Here is a 16,481-nt window from a genome sequence, read left to right as displayed (position 1 = left end):
CCTCTTTAGCTCAGTGGTAGAGCACTGGACTAGTAAACCAAGGGTCGTGAGTTCCATCCTCAAAGGAAGAAGTCGAATTTTGGAAATCAGTTGCGCGTCGTGGCCGTATAGCAAACAGTATCTGTGATGACGAACAATTAGCGACATGCCTTTTATTAAGAATTACTCTCAGATGTGATTAAGGCGAATGGCGCAGATAAAGCCTTTGCCAAAGCGGTTCAGCATAAGGTGGGACGAGGCAGTCTGAATTACATTATATAGATGTATTTCTCATATATGTCAGAGCCTCTCGCGGTCGTCGTCGTCGTCGTCGTCGTCGTCGTCGTCGTCGTCGCCGCCGCCGCTTCTGCAGAAGTAGCAAATGGCCATCGTGGCAAATGCGGCGAGGCACGCCCTGCCTTCGATTCCGTATGCACAAAGTGTGTGGTCTTGTTTCCCAGTCTATATTTGGTCGGTCACGTAAGAGGTTGAATGTAACGAATGGGTGGGAAAGAGCAAGGGCAGCGGCTGTGTAGAACGAAAACACAAATTATCAGCGGTGTGAGCGTTTCGAGATGAGTCATATACAAGTTGCATTTGGTCGTCAGTGACTGTGTGGCCTAATAGATAAGGCGTCGGATTTCGGATCTGAAGATTACAGGTTCGAATGCTGTCACGCTCGTGTTTTATCAGTTCTGAAAAAGAAACATACCGTTTTAATGTAGCATTTGAGCAGTACGAAACCGTCTGAATGTTGCTGTTGACCATTTTCTGCTTGGAGATGCTCTTGAGCTTGAAACACACACTACAAGACCGGTGTTAACTAGCGAAATGGTCGGCAGAGTGCCGTCACTGCGAGTTTCCACTGGCACTTGCACATCTAAAACAACGTTGGAAAGTAACTCGTTCGCCTTTTGAGTCACATCAAGTATGAGTGTTAATTTTGACGCCACTAGCTCTGCAGGTTGTCATGCAATTCCTTACCTCTCAGAAATGATTATGAAATAAAAGTGCAGTACGTGACGAGTGTGACGTTAGGAAAACATTAGGCAGCATGGAGAGATTCTGTATGGGACCACCCAACCCAAACGAGTACTGTGTGACGTGCTGCCCGGCAAGTATTCACCGAAGCAGCCCGGCTAGCTCAGTCGGTAGAGCATGAGACTCTTAATCTCAGGGTCGTGGGTTCGAGCCCCACGCTGGGCGAAACGGAATTTTGTTCCGCTGCAGATGTAAATTACCGTTTTTCTGATTAACGTGATGTAATGGAAATAGCAACTTTAAACTTTGCCTACGTCTCTGTCAGTCGCAAGGAAACTGTATTTGAAGGTGAAGGTGATTTTGTAGACATGTGTGAAAGACATGTTCTGAAATGCAAGTGTTGTTGTTTGGAGAGGACATCGGTTACGTGTCAGATGTGTAGCCAAGCAGTAATGGGTCGCCATAGCTGCAAATATTAGTCGGTAATATGAAGTGTTGTCAGCTGAAGTCTGATGATCCAGACGACCGTAAGGACGAAGTACGCAAAAGTACCGCTAGGCCGCGCTTCTTTAGCTCAGTGGTAGAGCACTGGACTAGTAAACCAAGGGTCGTGAGTTCCACCCTCAAAGGAAGAAGTCGAATTTTGGAAATCAGTTGCGCGTCGTGGCAGTATAGCAAACAGTATCTGTGATGACGAACAATTAGCGACATGCCTTTTATTAAGAATTACTCTCAGATGTGATTAAGGCGAATGGCGCAGATAAAGCCTTTGCCAAAGCGGTTCAGCATAAGGTGGGACGAGGCAGTCTGAATTACATTTTATAGATGTATTTCTCACATATGTCAGAGCCTCTCGCGGTCGTCGTCGTCGTCGTCGTCGTCGCCGCCGCCGCTTCTGCAGAAGTAGCAAATGGCCATCGTGGCAAATGCGGCGAGGCACGCCCTGCCTTCGATTCCGTATGCACAAAGTGTGTGGTCTTGTTTCCCAGTCTATATTTGTTCGGTCACGTAAGAGGTTGAATGTAACGAATGGGTGGGAAAGAGCAAGGGCAGCGGCTGTGTAGAACGAAAACACAAATTATCAGGGGGTGTGAGCGTTTCGAGATGAGTCACATACAAGTTGCACTTGGTCGTCAGTGACTGTGTGGCCTAATGGAGAAGGCGTCGGACTTCGGATCTGAAGATTACAGGTTCGAATGCTGTCACGCTCGTGTTTTATCAGTTCTGAAAAAGAAACATACCGTTTTAATGTAGCATTTGAGCAGTACGAAACCGTCTGAATGTTGCTGTTGACCATTTTCTGCTTGGAGATGCTCTTGAGCTTGAAACACACACTACAAGACCGGTGTTAACTAGCGAAATGGTCGGCAGAGTGCCGTCACCGCGAGTTTCCACTGGCACTTGCACATCTAAAACAACGTCGGAAAGTAACTCGTTCACCTTTTGAGTCACATCAAGTATGAGTGTTAATTTTGACGCCACTAGCTCTGCAGGTTGTCATGCAATTCCTTACCTCTCAGAAATGATTATGAAATAAAAGTGAAGTACGTGACGAGTGTGACGTTAGGAAAACATTAGGCAGCATGGAGAGATTCTGTATGGGACCACCCAACCCAAACGAGTACTGTGTAACGTGCTGCCGGCAAGTATTCACCAAAGCAGCCCGGCTAGCTCAGTCGGTAGAGCATGAGACCCTTAATCTCAGGGTCGTGGGTTCGAGCCCCACGCTGGGCGAAACGGAATTTTGTTCCGCTGCAGATGTAAATTACCGTTTTTCTGATTAACGTGATGTAATGGAAATAGCAACTTTAAACTTTGCCTACGTCTGTGTCAGTCGCAAGGAAACTGTATTTGAAGGTGAAGGTGATTTTGTAGACATGTGTGAAAGACATGTTCTGAAATGCAAGTGTTGTTGTTTGGAGAGGACATCGGTTACGTGTCAGATGTGTAGCCAAGCAGTAATGCGTCGCCATAGCTGCAAATATTAGTCGGTAATATGAAGTGTTGTCAGCTGAAGTCTGATGATCCAGACGACCGTAAGGACGAAGTACGCAAAAATACCGCTATGCCGCGCCTCTTTAGCTCAGTGGTAGAGCACTGGACTAGTAAACCAAGGGTCGTGAGTTCCATCCTCAAAGGAAGAAGTCGAATTTTGGAAATCAGTTGCGCGTCGTGGCCGTATAGCAAACAGTATCTGTGATGACGAACAATTAGCGACATGCCTTTTATTAAGAATTACTCTCAGATGTGATTAAGGCGAATGGCGCAGATAAAGCCTTTGCCAAAGCGGTTCAGCATAAGGTGGGACGAGGCAGTATGAATTACATTTTATAGATGTATTTCTCACATATGTCAGAGCCTCTCGCGGTCGTCGTCGTCGTCGCCGCAGCCGCTTCTGCAGAAGTAGCAAATGGCCATCGTGGCAAATGCGGCGAGGCACGCCCTGCCTTCGATTCCGTATGCACAAAGTGTGTGGTCTTGTTTCCCAGTCTATATTTCTTCGGTCACGTAAGAGGTTGAATGTAACGAATGGGTGGGAAAGAGCAAGGGCAGCGGCTGTGTAGAACGAAAACACAAATTATCAGGGGTGTGAGCGTTTCGAGATGAGTCACATACAAGTTGCACTTGGTCGTCAGTGACTGTGTGGCCTAATGGAGAAGGCGTCGGACTTCGGATCTGAAGATTACAGGTTCGAATGCTGTCACGCTCGTGTTTTATCAGTTCTGAAAAAGAAACATACCGTTTTAATGTAGCATTTGAGCAGTACGAAACCGTCTGAATGTTGCTGTTGACCATTTTCTGCGTGGAGATGCTCTTGAGCTTGAAACACACACTACAAGACCGGTGTTAACTAGCGAAATGGTCGGCAGAGTGCCGTCACCGCGAGTTTCCACTGGCACTTGCACATCTGAAACAACGTCGGAAAGTAACTCGTTCGCCTTTTGAGTCACATCAAGTATGAGTGTTAATTTTGACGCCACTAGCTCTGCAGGTTGTCATGCAATTCCTTACCTCTCAGAAATGATTATGAAATAAAAGTGCAGTACGTGAAGAGTGAGACGTTAGGAAAACATTAGGCAGCATGGAGAGATTCTGTATGGTACCACCCAACCCAAACGAGTACTGTGTGACGTGCTGCCGGCAAGTATTCACCGAAGCAGCCCGGCTAGCTCAGTCGGTAGGGCATGAGACCCTTAATCTCAGGGTCGTGGGTTCGAGCCCCACGCTGGGCGAAACGGAATTTTGTTCCGCTGCAGATGTAAATTACCGTTTTTCTGATTAACGTGATGTAATGGAAATAGCAACTTTAAACTTTGCCTACGTCTGTGTCAGTCGCAAGGAAACTGTATTTGAAGGTGAAGGTGATTTTGTAGACATGTGTGAAAGACATGTTCTGAAATGCAAGTGTTGTTGTTTGGAGAGGACATCGGTTACGTGTCAGATGTGTAGCCAAGCAGTAATGGGTCGCCATAGCTGCAAATATTAGTCGGTAATATGAAGTGTTGTCAGCTGAAGTCTGATGATCCAGACGACCGTAAGGACGAAGTACGCAAAAGTACCGCTAGGCCGCGCTTCTTTAGCTCAGTGGTAGAGCACTGGACTAGTAAACCAAGGGTCGTGAGTTTCACCCTCAAAGGAAGAAGTCGAATTTTGGAAATCAGTTGCGCGTCGTGGCAGTATAGCAAACAGTATCTGTGATGACGAACAATTAGCGACATGCCTTTTATTAAGAATTACTCTCAGATGTGATTAAGGCGAATGGCGCAGATAAAGCCTTTGCCAAAGCGGTTCAGCATAAGGTGGGACGAGGCAGTCTGAATTACATTTTATAGATGTATTTCTCACATATGTCAGAGCCTCTCGCGGTCGTCGTCGTCGTCGTCGTCGTCGTAGCCGCCGCCGCTTCTGCAGGAGTAGGAAATGGCCATCGTGGCAAATGCGGCGAGGCACGCCCTGCCTTCGATTCCGTATGCACGAAGTGTGTGGTCTTGTTTCCCAGTGTATATTTGGTCGGTCACGTAAGAGGTTGAATGTAACGAATGGGTGGGAAAGAGCAAGGGCAGCGGCTGTGTAGAACAAAAAAAACACAAATTATCAGGGGTGTGAGCGTTTCGAGATGAGTCATATACAAGTTGCACTTGGTCGTCAGTGACTGTTTGGCCGAATCGATAAGGCGTCGGACTTCGGATCTGAAGATTACAGGTTCGAATGCTGTCACGCTCGTGTTTTATCAGTTCTGAAAAAGAAACGTACCGTTTTAATGTAGCATTTGAGCAGTACGAAACCGTCTGAATGTTGCTGTTGACCATTTTCTGCTTGGAGATGCTCTTGAGCTTGAAACACACACTACAAGACCGGTGTTAACTAGCGAAATGGTCGGCAGAGTGCCGTCACCGCGAGTTTCCACTGGCACTTGCACATCTAAAACAACGTCGGAAAGTAACTCGTTCGCCTTTTGAGTCACATCAAGTATGAGTGTTAATTTTGACGCCACTAGCTCTGCAGGTTGTCATGCAATTCCTTACCTCTCAGAAATGATTATGAAATAAAAGTGAAGTACGTGACGAGTGTGACGTTAGGAAAACATTAGGCAGCATGGAGAGATTCTGTATGGGACCACCCAACCCAAACGAGTACTGTGTGACGTGCTACCCGGCAAGTATTCACCGAAGCAGCCCGGCTAGTTCAGTCGGTAGAGCATGAGACTCATAATCTCAGGGTCGTCGGTTCGAGCCCCACGCTGGGCGAAACGGAATTTTGTTCCGCTGCAGATGTAAATTACCGTTTTTCTGATTAACGTGATGTAATGGAAATAGCAACTTTAAACTTTGCCTACGTCTCTGTCAGTCGCAAGGAAACTGTATTTGAAGGTGAAGGTGATTTTGTAGACATGTGTGAAAGACATGTTCTGAAATGCAAGTGTTGTTGTTTGGAGAGGACATCGGTTACGTGTCAGATGTGTAGCCAAGCAGTAATGGGTCGCCATAGCTGCAAATATTAGTCGGTAATATGAAATGTTGTCTGCTCAGGTCTGATGATCCAGACGACCGTAAGGACGAAGTACGCAAAAGTACCGCTATGCCGCGCTTCTTTAGCTCAGTGGTAGAGCACTGGACTAGTAAACCAAGGGTCGTGAGTTTCACCCTCAAAGGAAGAAGTCGAATTTTGGAAATCAGTTGCGCGTCGTGGCCGTATAGCAAACAGTATCTGTAATGACGAACAATTAGAGACATGCCTTTTATTAAGAATTACTCTCAGATGTGATTAAGGCGAATGGCGCAGATAAAGCCTTTGCCAAAGCGGTTCAGCATAAGGTGGGACGAGGCAGTCTGAATTACATTTTATAGATGTATTTCTCACATATGTCAGAGCCTCTCGCGGTCGTCGTCGTCGTCGTCGTCGTCGTCGCCGCCGCCGCTTCTGCAGAAGTAGCAAATGGCCATCGTGGCAAATGCGGCGAGGCACGCCCTGCCTTCGATTCCGTATGCACAAAGTGTGTGGTCTTGTTTCCCAGTCTATATTTGTTCGGTCACGTAAGAGGTTGAATGTAACGAATGGGTGGGAAAGAGCAAGGGCAGCGGCTGTGTAGAACGAAAACACAAATTATCAGGGGGTGTGAGCGTTTCGAGATGAGTCACATACAAGTTGCACTTGGTCGTCAGTGACTGTGTGGCCTAATGGAGAAGGCGTCGGACTTCGGATCTGAAGATTACAGGTTCGAATGCTGTCACGCTCGTGTTTTATCAGTTCTGAAAAAGAAACATACCGTTTTAATGTAGCATTTGAGCAGTACGAAACCGTCTGAATGTTGCTGTTGACCATTTTCTGCTTGGAGATGCTCTTGAGCTTGAAACACACACTACAAGACCGGTGTTAACTAGCGAAATGGTCGGCAGAGTGCCGTCACCGCGAGTTTCCACTGGCACTTGCACATCTAAAACAACGTCGGAAAGTAACTCGTTCACCTTTTGAGTCACATCAAGTATGAGTGTTAATTTTGACGCCACTAGCTCTGCAGGTTGTCATGCAATTCCTTACCTCTCAGAAATGATTATGAAATAAAAGTGAAGTACGTGACGAGTGTGACGTTAGGAAAACATTAGGCAGCATGGAGAGATTCTGTATGGGACCACCCAACCCAAACGAGTACTGTGTAACGTGCTGCCGGCAAGTATTCACCGAAGCAGCCCGGCTAGCTCAGTCGGTAGAGCATGAGACCCTTAATCTCTGGGTCGTGGGTTCGAGCCCCACGCTGGGCGAAACGGAATTTTGTTCCGCTGCAGATGTAAATTACCGTTTTTCTGATTAACGTGATGTAATGGAAATAGCAACTTTAAACTTTGCCTACGTCTGTGTCAGTCGCAAGGAAACTGTATTTGAAGGTGAAGGTGATTTTGTAGACATGTGTGAAAGACATGTTCTGAAATGCAAGTGTTGTTGTTTGGAGAGGACATCGGTTACGTGTCAGATGTGTAGCCAAGCAGTAATGCGTCGCCATAGCTGCAAATATTAGTCGGTAATATGAAGTGTTGTCAGCTGAAGTCTGATGATCCAGACGACCGTAAGGACGAAGTACGCAAAAATACCGCTATGCCGCGCCTCTTTAGCTCAGTGGTAGAGCACTGGACTAGCAAACCAAGGGTCGTGAGTTCCATCTTCAAAGGAAGAAGTCGAATTTTGGAAATCAGTTGCGCGTCGTGGCCGTATAGCAAACAGTATCTGTGATGACGAACAATTAGCGACATGCCTTTTATTAAGAATTACTCTCAGATGTGATTAAGGCGAATGGCGCAGATAAAGCCTTTGCCAAAGCGGTTCAGCATAAGGTGGGACGAGGCAGTATGAATTACATTTTATAGATGTATTTCTCACATATGTCAGAGCCTCTCGCGGTCGTCGTCGTCGTCGCCGCAGCCGCTTCTGCAGAAGTAGCAAATGGCCATCGTGGCAAATGCGGCGAGGCACGCCCTGCCTTCGATTCCGTATGCACAAAGTGTGTGGTCTTGTTTCCCAGTCTATATTTCTTCGGTCACGTAAGAGGTTGAATGTAACGAATGGGTGGGAAAGAGCAAGGGCAGCGGCTGTGTAGAACGAAAACACAAATTATCAGGGGTGTGAGCGTTTCGAGATGAGTCACATACAAGTTGCACTTGGTCGTCAGTGACTGTGTGGCCTAATGGAGAAGGCGTCGGACTTCGGATCTGAAGATTACAGGTTCGAATGCTGTCACGCTCGTGTTTTATCAGTTCTGAAAAAGAAACATACCGTTTTAATGTAGCATTTGAGCAGTACGAAACCGTCTGAATGTTGCTGTTGACCATTTTCTGCGTGGAGATGCTCTTGAGCTTGAAACACACACTACAAGACCGGTGTTAACTAGCGAAATGGTCGGCAGAGTGCCGTCACCGCGAGTTTCCACTGGCACTTGCACATCTGAAACAACGTCGGAAAGTAACTCGTTCGCCTTTTGAGTCACATCAAGTATGAGTGTTAATTTTGACGCCACTAGCTCTGCAGGTTGTCATGCAATTCCTTACCTCTCAGAAATGATTATGAAATAAAAGTGAAGTACGTGACGAGTGTGACGTTAGGAAAACATTAGGCAGCATGGAGAGATTCTGTATGGGACCACCCAACCCAAACGAGTACTGTGTGACGTGCTGCCGGCAAGTATTCACCGAAGCAGCCCGGCTAGCTCAGTCGGTAGAGCATGAGACCCTTAATCTCAGGGTCGTGGGTTCGAGCCCCACGCTGGGCAAAACGGAATTTTGTTCCGCTGCAGATGTAAATTACCGTTTTTCTGATTAACGTGATGTAATGGAAATAGCAACTTTAAACTTTGCCTACGTCTGTGTCAGTCGCAAGGAAACTGTATTTGAAGGTGAAGGTGATTTTGTAGACATGTGTGAAAGACATGTTCTGAAATGCAAGTGTTGTTGTTTGGAGAGGACATCGGTTACGTGTCAGATGTGTAGCCAAGCAGTAATGGGTCGCCATAGCTGCAAATATTAGTCGGTAATATGAAGTGTTGTCAGCTGAAGTCTGATGATCCAGACGACCGTAAGGACGAAGTACGCAAAAGTATCGCTAGGCCGCGCCTCTTTAGCTCAGTGGTAGAGCACTGGACTAGTAAACCAAGGGTCGTGAGTTCCATCCTCAAAGGAAGAAGTCGAATTTTGGAAATCAGTTGCGCGTCGTGGCCGTATAGCAAACAGTATCTGTGATGACGAACAATTAGCGACATGCCTTTTATTAAGAATTACTCTCAGATGTGATTAAGGCGAATGGCGCAGATAAAGCCTTTGCCAAAGCGGTTCAGCATAAGGTGGGACGAGGCAGTCTGAATTACATTTTATAGATGTATTTCTCACATATGTCAGAGCCTCTCGCGGTCGTCGTCGTCGTCGTCGTCGCCGCCGCCGCCGCTTCTGCAGAAGTAGCAAATGGCCATCGTGGCAAATGCGGCGAGGCACGCCCTGCCTTCGATTCCGTATGCACAAAGTGTGTGGTCTTGTTTCCCAGTCTATATTTGTTCGGTCACGTAAGAGGTTGAATGTAACGAATGGGTGGGAAAGAGCAAGGGCAGCGGCTGTGTAGAACGAAAACACAAATTATCAGGGGTGTGAGCGTTTCGAGATGAGTCACATACAAGTTGCACTTGGTCGTCAGTGACCGTGTGGCCTAATGGAGAAGGCGTCGGACTTCGGATCTGAAGATTACAGGTTCGAATGCTGTCACGCTCGTGTTTTATCAGTTCTGAAAAAGAAACATACCGTTTTAATGTAGCATTTGAGCAGTACGAAACCGTCTGAATGTTGCTGTTGACCATTTTCTGCTTGGAGATGCTCTTGAGCTTGAAACACACACTACAAGACCGGTGTTAACTAGCGAAATGGTCGGCAGAGTGCCGTCACCGCGAGTTTCCACTGGCACTTGCACATCTAAAACAACGTCGGAAAGTAACTCGTTCGCCTTTTGAGTCACATCAAGTATGAGTGTTAATTTTGACGCCACTAGCTCTGCAGGTTGTCATGCAATTCCTTACCTCTCAGAAACGATTATGAAATAAAAGTGAAGTACGTGACGAGTGTGACGTTAGGAAAACATTAGGCAGCATGGAGAGATTCTGTATGGGACCACCCAACCCAAACGAGTACTGTGTAACGTGCTGCCCGGCAATTATTCCTCGAAGCAGCCCGGCTAGCTCAGTCGGTAGAGCATGAGACCCTTAATCTCAGGGTCGTGGGTTCGAGCCCCACGCTGGGCGAAACGGAATTTTGTTCCGCTGCAGATGTAAATTACCGTTTTTCTGATTAACGTGATGTAATGGAAATAGCAACTTTAAACTTTGCCTACGTCTCTGTCAGTCGCAAGGAAACTGTATTTGAAGGTGAAGGTGATTTTGTAGACATGTTTGAAAGACATGTTCTGAAATGCAAGTGTTGTTGTTTGGAGAGGACATCGGTTACGTGTCAGATGTGTAGCCAAGCAGTAAAGGGTCGCCATAGCTGCAAATATTAGTCGGTAATATGAAGTGTTGTCAGCTGAAGTCTGATGATCCAGACGACCGTAAGGACGAAGTATGCAAAGGTACCGCTAGGCCGCGCCTCTTTAGCTCAGTGGTAGAGCACTGGACTAGTAAACCAAGGGTCGTGAGTTCCATCCTCAAAGGAAGAAGTCGAATTTTGGAAATCAGTTGCGCGTCGTGGCCGTATAACAAACAGTATCTGTGATGACGAACAATTAGCGACATGCCTTTTATTAAGAATTACTCTCAGATGTGATTAAGGCGAATGGCGCAGATAAAGCCTTTGCCAAAGCGGTTCAGCATAAGGTGGGACGAGGCAGTCTGAATTACATTTTATAGATGTATTTCTCACATATGTCAGAGCCTCTCGCGGTCGTCGTCGTCGTCGTCGTCGTCGCCGCCGCCGCTTCTGCAGAAGTAGCAAATGGCCATCGTGGCAAATGCGGCGAGGCACGCCCTGCCTTCGATTCCGTATGCACAAAGTGTGTGGTCTTGTTTCCCAGTCTATATTTGTTCGGCCACGTAAGAGGTTGAATGTAACGAATGGGTGGGAAAGAGCAAGGGCAGCGGCTGTGTAGAACGAAAACACAAATTATCAGGGGGTGTGAGCGTTTCGAGATGAGTCACATACAAGTTGCACTTGGTCGTCAGTGACTGTGTGGCCTAATGGAGAAGGCGTCGGACTTCGGATCTGAAGATTACAGGTTCGAATGCTGTCACGCTCGTGTTTTATCAGTTCTGAAAAAGAAACATACCGTTTTAATGTAGCATTTGAGCAGTACGAAACCGTCTGAATGTTGCTGTTGACCATTTTCTGCTTGGAGATGCCCTTGAGCTTGAAACACACACTACAAGACCGGTGTTAACTAGCGAAATGGTCGGCAGAGTGCCGTCACCGCGAGTTTCCACTGGCACTTGCATATCTAAAACAACGTCGGAAAGTAACTCGTTCACCTTTTGAGTCACATCAAGTATGAGTGTTAATTTTGACGCCACTAGCTCTGCAGGTTGTCATGCAATTCCTTACCTCTCAGAAATGATTATGAAATAAAAGTGAAGTACGTGACGAGTGTGACGTTAGGAAAACATTAGGCAGCATGGAGAGATTGTGTATGGGACCACCCAACCCAAACGAGTACTGTGTGACGTGCTGCCGGCAAGTATTCACCGAAGCAGCCCGGCTAGCTCAGTCGGTAGAGCATGAGACCCTTAATCTCAGGGTCGTGGGTTCGAGCCCCACGCTGGGCGAAACGGAATTTTGTTCCGCTGCAGATGTAAATTACCGTTTTTCTGATTAACGTGATGTAATGGAAATAGCAACCTTAAACTTTGCCTACGTCTGTGTCAGTCGCAAGGAAACTGTATTTGAAGGTGAAGGTGATTTTGTAGACATGTGTGAAAGACATGTTCTGAAATGCAAGTGTTGTTGTTTGGAGAGGACATCGGTTACGTGTCAGATGTGTAGCCAAGCAGTAATGGGTCGCCATAGCTGCAAATATTAGTCGGTAATATGAAGTGTTGTCAGCTGAAGTCTGATGATCCAGACGACCGTAAGGACGAAGTACGCAAAAGTATCGCTAGGCCGCGCCTCTTTAGCTCAGTGGTAGAGCACTGGACTAGTAAACCAAGGGTCGTGAGTTCCATCCTCAAAGGAAGAAGTCGAATTTTGGAAATCAGTTGCGCGTCGTGGCCGTATAGCAAACAGTATCTGTGATGACGAACAATTAGCGACATGCCTTTTATTAAGAATTACTCTCAGATGTGATTAAGGCGAATGGCGCAGATAAAGCCTTTGCCAAAGCGGTTCAGCATAAGGTGGGACGAGGCAGTCTGAATTACATTTTATAGATGTATTTCTCACATATGTCAGAGCCTCTCGCGGTCGTCGTCGTCGTCGTCGTCGCCGCCGCCGCCGCTTCTGCAGAAGTAGCAAATGGCCATCGTGGCAAATGCGGCGAGGCACGCCCTGCCTTCGATTCCGTATGCACAAAGTGTGTGGTCTTGTTTCCCAGTCTATATTTGTTCGGTCACGTAAGAGGTTGAATGTAACGAATGGGTGGGAAAGAGCAAGGGCAGCGGCTGTGTAGAACGAAAACACAAATTATCAGGGGTGTGAGCGTTTCGAGATGAGTCACATACAAGTTGCACTTGGTCGTCAGTGACCGTGTGGCCTAATGGAGAAGGCGTCGGACTTCGGATCTGAAGATTACAGGTTCGAATGCTGTCACGCTCGTGTTTTATCAGTTCTGAAAAAGAAACATACCGTTTTAATGTAGAATTTGAGCAGTACGAAACCGTCTGAATGTTGCTGTTGACCATTTTCTGCTTGGAGATGCTCTTGAGCTTGAAACACACACTACAAGACCGGTGTTAACTAGCGAAATGGTCGGCAGAGTGCCGTCACCGCGAGTTTCCACTGGCACTTGCACATCTAAAACAACGTCGGAAAGTAACTCGTTCGCCTTTTGAGTCACATCAAGTATGAGTGTTAATTTTGACGCCACTAGCTTTGCAGGTTGTCATGCAATTCCTTACCTCTCAGAAACGATTATGAAATAAAAGTGAAGTACGTGACGAGTGTGACGTTAGGAAAACATTAGGCAGCATGGAGAGATTCTGTATGGGACCACCCAACCCAAACGAGTACTGTGTAACGTGCTGCCCGGCAAGTATTCCTCGAAGCAGCCCGGCTAGCTCAGTTGGTAGAGCATGAGACCCTTAATCTCAGGGTCGTGGGTTCGAGCCCCACGCTGGGCGAAACGGAATTTTGTTCCGCTGCAGATGTAAATTACCGTTTTTCTGATTAACGTGATGTAATGGAAATAGCAACTTTAAACTTTGCCTACGTCTCTGTCAGTCGCAAGGAAACTGTATTTGAAGGTGAAGGTGATTTTGTAGACATGTGTGAAAGACATGTTCTGAAATGCAAGTGTTGTTGTTTGGAGAGGACATCGGTTACGTGTCAGATGTGTAGCCAAGCAGTAAAGGGTCGCCATAGCTGCAAATATTAGTCGGTAATATGAAGTGTTGTCAGCTGAAGTCTGATGATCCAGACGACCGTAAGGACGAAGTATGCAAAGGTACCGCTAGGCCGCGCCTCTTTAGCTCAGTGGTAGAGCACTGGACTAGTAAACCAAGGGTCGTGAGTTCCATCCTCAAAGGAAGAAGTCGAATTTTGGAAATCAGTTGCGCGTCGTGGCCGTATAGCAAACAGTATCTGTGATGACGAACAATTAGCGACATGCCTTTTATTAAGAATTACTCTCAGATGTGATTAAGGCGAATGGCGCAGATAAAGCCTTTGCCAAAGCGGTTCAGCATAAGGTGGGACGAGGCAGTCTGAATTACATTTTATAGATGTATTTCTCACATATGTCAGAGCCTCTCGCGGTCGTCGTCGTCGTCGTCGACGTCGTCGTCGTCGTCGTCGCCGCCGCCGCCGCTTCTGCAGAAGTAGCAAATGGCCATCGTGGCAAATGCGGCGAGGCACGCCCTGCCTTCGATTCCGTATGCACAAAGTGTGTGGTCTTGTTTCCCAGTCTATATTTGTTCGGTCACGTAAGAGGTTGAATGTAACGAATGGGTGGGAAAGAGCAAGGGCAGCGGCTGTGTAGAACGAAAACACAAATTATCAGGGGTGTGAGCGTTTCGAGATGAGTCACATACAAGTTGCACTTGGTCGTCAGTGACTATGTGGCCTAATGGAGAAGGCGTCGGACTTGGGATCTGAAGATTACAGGTTCGAACGCTGTCACGCTCGTGTTTTATCGGTTCTGAAAAAGAAACATACCGTTTTAATGTAGCATTAGAGCAGTACGAAACCGTCTGAATGTTGCTGTTGACCATTTTCTGCTTGGAGATGCTCTTGAGCTTGAAACACACACTACAAGACCGGTGTTAACTAGCGAATTGGTCGGCAGAGTGCCGTCACCGCGAGTTTCCACTGGCACTTGCACATCTAAAACAACGTCGGAAAGTAACTCGTTCGCCTTTTGAGTCACATCAAGTATGAGTGTTAATTTTGACGCCACTAGCTCTGCAGGTTGTGATGCAATTCCTTACCTCTCAGAAACGATTATGAAATAAAAGTGAAGTACGTGACGAGTGTGACGTTAGGAAAACATTAGGCAGCATGGAGAGATTCTGTATGGGACCACCCAACCCAAACGAGTACTGTGTGACGTGCTGCTGGCAAGTATTCACCGAAGCAGCCTGGCTAGCTCAGTCGGTAGAGCATGAAACTCTTAATCTCAGGGTCGTGGGTTCGAGCCCCACGCTGGACGAAACGGAATTTTGTTCCGCTGCAGATGTAAATTACCGTTTTTCTGATTAACGTGATGTAATGGAAATAGCAACTTTAAACTTTGCCTACGTCTCTGTCAGTCGCAAGGAAACTGTATTTGAAGGTGAAGGTGATTTTGTAGACATGTGTGAAAGACATGTTCTGAAATGCAAGTGTTGTTGTTTGGAGAGGACATCGGTTACGTGTCAGATGTGTAGCCAAGCAGTAAAGGGTCGCCATAGCTGCAAATATTAGTCGGTAATATGAAGTGTTGTCAGCTGAAGTCTGATGATCCAGACGACCGTAAGGACGAAGTATGCAAAGGTACCGCTAGGCCGCGCCTCTTTAGCTCAGTGGTAGAGCACTGGACTAGTAAACCAAGGGTCGTGAGTTCCATCCTCAAAGGAAGAAGTCGAATTTTGGAAATCAGTTGCGCGTCGTGGCCGTATAGCAAACAGTATCTGTGATGACGAACAATTAGCGACATGCCTTTTATTAAGAATTACTCTCAGATGTGATTAAGGCGAATGGCGCAGATAAAGCCTTTGCCAAAGCGGTTCAGCATAAGGTGGGACGAGGCAGTCTGAATTACATTTTATAGATGTATTTCTCACATATGTCAGAGCCTCTCGCGGTCGTCGTCGTCGTCGTCGTCGTCGTCGTCGTCGTCGTCGTCGCCGCCGCCGCCGCTTCTGCAGAAGTAGCAAATGGCCATCGTGGCAAATGCGGCGAGGCACGCCCTGCCTTCGATTCCGTATGCACGTAGTGTGTGGTCTTGTTTCCCAGTCTATATTTGTTCGGTCACGTAAGAGGTTGAATGTAACGAATGGGTGGGAAAGAGCAAGGGCAGCGGCTGTGTAGAACGAAAACACAAATTATCAGGAGTGTGAGCGTTTCGAGATGAGTCACATACAAGTTGCACTTGGTCGTCAGTGACTGTGTGGCCTAATGGAGAAGGCGTCGGACTTCGGATCTGAAGATTACAGGTTCGAATGCTGTCACGCTCGTGTTTTTTATCAGTTCTGAAAAAGAAACATACCGTTTTAATGTAGCATTTGAGCAGTACGAAACCGTCTGAATGTTGCTGTTGACCATTTTCTGCTTGGAGATGCTCTTGAGCTTGAAACACACACTACAAGACCGGTGTTAACTAGCGAAATGGTCGGCAGAGTGCCGTCACCGCGAGTTTCCACTGGCACTTGCACATCTAAAACAACGTCGGAAAGTAACTCGTTCGCCTTTTGAGTCACATCAAGTATGAGTGTTAATTTTGACGCCACTAGCTCTGCAGGTTGTCATGCAATTCCTTACCTCTCAGAAATGATTATGAAATAAAAGTGAAGTACGTGACGAGTGTGACGTTAGGAAAACATTAGGCAGCATGGAGAGATTCTGTATGGGACCACCCAACCCAAACGAGTACTGTGTGACGTGCTGCCCGGCAGGTATTCACCGAAGCAGCCCGGCTATCTCAGTCGGTAGAGCATGAGACTCTTAATCTCAGGGTCGTGGGTTTGAGCCCCACGCTGGGCGAAACGGAATTTTGTTCCGCTGCAGATGTAAATTACCGTTTTTCTGATTAACGTGGTGTAATGGAAATAGCAACTTTAAACTTTGCCTACGTCTCTGTCAGTCGCAAGGAAACTGTATTTGAAGGTGAAGGTGATTTTGTAGACATGTGTGAAAGACATGTTCTGAAATGCAAGTGTT

At 46.9% G+C, this 16,481-nt stretch overlaps 11 non-coding genes across 11 annotated transcripts; all 11 read left to right on the top strand.

Annotated features, from left to right (window-relative positions):
- The first annotated feature begins 1,112 nt into the window (after window positions 1–1,112).
- On the top strand, window positions 1,113–1,185 carry Trnak-cuu (transfer RNA lysine (anticodon CUU)). The gene has a single exon. It is a non-coding gene; the product is annotated as a tRNA-Lys (tRNA).
- Window positions 1,186–2,621: 1,436 nt separating this feature from the next.
- Window positions 2,622–2,694, top strand: Trnak-cuu (transfer RNA lysine (anticodon CUU)). The gene has a single exon. It is a non-coding gene; the product is annotated as a tRNA-Lys (tRNA).
- A 1,426-nt stretch (window positions 2,695–4,120) lies between these two features.
- On the top strand, window positions 4,121–4,193 carry Trnak-cuu (transfer RNA lysine (anticodon CUU)). Its single transcript has one exon. It is a non-coding gene; the product is annotated as a tRNA-Lys (tRNA).
- Window positions 4,194–5,635: 1,442 nt separating this feature from the next.
- Window positions 5,636–5,708, top strand: Trnam-cau (transfer RNA methionine (anticodon CAU)). The gene has a single exon. It is a non-coding gene; the product is annotated as a tRNA-Met (tRNA).
- A 1,439-nt stretch (window positions 5,709–7,147) lies between these two features.
- Window positions 7,148–7,220, top strand: Trnak-cuu (transfer RNA lysine (anticodon CUU)). The gene has a single exon. It is a non-coding gene; the product is annotated as a tRNA-Lys (tRNA).
- A 1,426-nt stretch (window positions 7,221–8,646) lies between these two features.
- Trnak-cuu (transfer RNA lysine (anticodon CUU)) lies at window positions 8,647–8,719 on the top strand. The gene has a single exon. It is a non-coding gene; the product is annotated as a tRNA-Lys (tRNA).
- Window positions 8,720–10,155: 1,436 nt separating this feature from the next.
- Trnak-cuu (transfer RNA lysine (anticodon CUU)) lies at window positions 10,156–10,228 on the top strand. Its single transcript has one exon. It is a non-coding gene; the product is annotated as a tRNA-Lys (tRNA).
- A 1,436-nt stretch (window positions 10,229–11,664) lies between these two features.
- Trnak-cuu (transfer RNA lysine (anticodon CUU)) lies at window positions 11,665–11,737 on the top strand. The gene has a single exon. It is a non-coding gene; the product is annotated as a tRNA-Lys (tRNA).
- Window positions 11,738–13,173: 1,436 nt separating this feature from the next.
- Trnak-cuu (transfer RNA lysine (anticodon CUU)) lies at window positions 13,174–13,246 on the top strand. The gene has a single exon. It is a non-coding gene; the product is annotated as a tRNA-Lys (tRNA).
- A 1,453-nt stretch (window positions 13,247–14,699) lies between these two features.
- Window positions 14,700–14,772, top strand: Trnak-cuu (transfer RNA lysine (anticodon CUU)). Its single transcript has one exon. It is a non-coding gene; the product is annotated as a tRNA-Lys (tRNA).
- A 1,459-nt stretch (window positions 14,773–16,231) lies between these two features.
- Trnak-cuu (transfer RNA lysine (anticodon CUU)) lies at window positions 16,232–16,304 on the top strand. Its single transcript has one exon. It is a non-coding gene; the product is annotated as a tRNA-Lys (tRNA).
- The last annotated feature ends 177 nt before the right edge of the window (window positions 16,305–16,481 follow it).

Source organism: Schistocerca gregaria, chromosome 8, assembly GCF_023897955.1.
Source record: "Schistocerca gregaria isolate iqSchGreg1 chromosome 8, iqSchGreg1.2, whole genome shotgun sequence".
NCBI lineage: Eukaryota > Metazoa > Arthropoda > Insecta > Orthoptera > Acrididae > Schistocerca > Schistocerca gregaria.
Note: the sequence above shows the minus strand (reverse complement) of the source record. Positions and strands in the feature narration are given on the sequence as shown.